This window comes from Vigna unguiculata, chromosome 3 (genome assembly GCF_004118075.2).
Source record: "Vigna unguiculata cultivar IT97K-499-35 chromosome 3, ASM411807v1, whole genome shotgun sequence".
NCBI lineage: Eukaryota > Viridiplantae > Streptophyta > Magnoliopsida > Fabales > Fabaceae > Vigna > Vigna unguiculata.
The window spans coordinates 8,986,847-8,989,579 of NC_040281.1; the positions used below are offsets into that span (position 1 = coordinate 8,986,847).

Consider the following 2,733-nt stretch of genomic DNA (forward strand, 5'->3'; position numbering starts at 1 on the left):
GCTCTTTCATGAATTTTGCATAAGTTGGCATCTGCTCCATAGCATCCAAAAAAGGAATATTAATCTGCAGTCGTTTGAAAATATCCATGAACCTTGCAAACTGCCTCTCTTTGTCCTTTTTGGAAGGGTTTTGAGGGTATGGAAGGTTTTTCAACTGGGGTACCTGTTTCTCACCCTTCTCCCTCTTTTTCTCCTTATTTTTATTTTTTTCTTCTCTTCTATTTACAAACTCTCTTTTATTTTGTTCTTCCTCTCCCTCACACTCATTTTTTTCATTCTCTCTCTCTTTTTCCTCCAACACCTCCTCCTCTACACCCAGATTGTCTCCAATCCCTCTTCCCACAACTTTACCACTTCTGGTAGTAATTGAATTACAGTGCTCCTTCGGATTAGTCTGTGTGTTGGCTGAAAATTGACCTGCTTGCTGATCTGATAATTGCTTAGCCAACTGTCCAACCTGTACCTCAAGATTTCTGATTGAAGCTTCTGTATTCTTCTGATTGGTCAAAGAAGCTTGCATAAACTTTTCCAAAGTATCCTCCAATTTAGATGTTCTGTCATGCACCGAAGGATAATGTTGTTGCTGTTGTTGATAAGGAGGTTGTCTGTTTGAAGGACCAGCATCTTGCTTCCATCCAAAATTCTGATTTGGATTGTTTCTCCACCCCTGTGAAAAGTTGTTATTGTTGGAGAAATTTCCTGGTCTTCCTTGGTTGCTCACATATTGAACTTCTCCTTGTGAGCTACTCTGATAAGAACAATGACCATTTGGATGATCTCCTCCACAAAAGTCACATCTCATGGGTTGTTGACTAGGAGAAGATTGCACAACTTGCAACTGCTCTGGTAATTTAGACATTTGCTTCGTCAGTGCTTCAATCTGTTGAGTCAGAATCTTATTCTGAGCTAAAATCGCATCTGTAGTACTAAGATCAAGCACTCCCTTCCTCTGAACAGTTTGCCTATTATGCTGAGCTTGATGATCTGTGGATGCTAATGCCTCAATGATTCTTGTTGCTTGCTCCGCATCTACACTCATCATTGTTCCACCTGCTGCTGCATCTAATATCATCTTGGTGTCAGGCCTCAGACCATTACAGAATATGTTCAACTGAGCAATATCCTCAAATCCGTGATTTGGGCATTTCCTCAATAAGGAATTGAACCGCTCCCAAGCTTCACAGAATGCCTCATCTGGTCCTTGCCTAAACGTTGAAATATCAGCTTTGGCTTTGATGTAGCGAGATGGTGGAAAGAATCTGTTCAAAAATTTCTCCTCAACATCCTTCCAGCTATTCAAACTCTGATTTGGATGTGACTTAAGCCATTCCTTTGCTTTACCTGCCAAAGAAAAAGGAAACAACCGCATGTATACATGCTCAAGATCTCCTGCTTGAAAGCCCATGGTTCCTATCAATTCATAGAATGTAGAGAGATGAGTGTATGGATCTTCATTATCCATTCCAGTGAATTGATGAGAACTGATCAAGCTGAGGAAAGTTGGCTTCATCTCTAGAGTTTTAGTGGTGGATGGTATTGCTATGCTAGAAAAATATCTCGGCCCTTGTTGCATAACATAGTCTCCAAGTGTCTTCCTGGCTGGAGCTGGTCTCTGATTCTCCATGTTTTCTGATTGAGATGTGATGGAAGTACTGGAAGATTCTTCCCTTGTCTTTCCTTGCTTCTTTTTGTTTTTGCCTCTGTTCCTTCTAGCTGTCTTTTCTATCTCCGGGTCAAATGCTAATCGATCTTCAGGAACCTGACCTCTTAAGAGCATAAATCAAACAGCTCAAGCAAGGATTAGTACAAAGGGAAAATTTAATAAGCTATCTAATAAAGAAAAATATACACAAAGCTGGATGAGATAACTAGAAATTTCAAAAGAACACCATTCCCCGGCAACGGCGCCAAAAATACTTGTTGATTCTCTTGGCAAGCGTACCAAAAGTCAACTGTAGTATAATGATTTGAAGTAAGAGTGTCGAACCCACGAGGAACGGATTCAGTTGAAATAATTAATTATCTCGATCAGCATATATATACAAAGATTTTAAATTTGATTTGACATTAACTTTTGCTTAAAATTAATACAGTAAAAGCGGAAAAATTTAGAAAAATACAGTAAAAGAAACTGGGATTGAATTTCATCTATCTCCCTTGTCTGTAATCTGGATGAATATAATATATAACATCTGAAAATACCAATATTGATGCACACTCAAAAATCATTTATACCGATCCCTCGCGTATAAAATTCATAAGATTAGTTTCCTGAATATTGATTCCTCACATATTCAATAAACTATCCAGCATTACGATCGAGTGTTAAAAGCAATTGATATATTGAGATCTATTCCTAGCATCACAGTATATCAAGTGTCATTGTTCAAATCAGATTTTCAGAAATACTTTCCAGTCAGATCTAAAAATCAAAATCAAAACATCTATTGATCAGATAGAAGTAAGCATTAAGAGTAGAACAATAATACCAATACTGAGTAAAACAGAAATGCTATATATAAATATCACCAGATTACATCCAAGTTCGAGTAGATTACATTCAATCCCACGGAAAGAGATTAGCCACTCATGGTAGCTATCAAAATCCTAAGAGCTAAAGAAGAAGAAGAAGAAAATGTGAACTCTGTAGCTCGTGGTCACAGCTCCAGCAATTCTGCAGTTTTTCTCCCCACCATTCCCAGCTGCCCCATCACTTTCTGATGCATGAAGAAT

The 2,733-nt window shown here is 38.2% G+C and overlaps 1 non-coding gene across 1 annotated transcript; it reads left to right on the plus strand.

Moving 5' to 3' along the window:
* Positions 1-1,127: 1,127 nt before the first annotated feature.
* On the plus strand, positions 1,128-1,234 carry LOC114180036. Its single transcript, XR_003603612.1, has one exon. It is a non-coding gene; the product is annotated as a small nucleolar RNA R71 (small nucleolar RNA).
* The last annotated feature ends 1,499 nt before the right edge of the window (positions 1,235-2,733 follow it).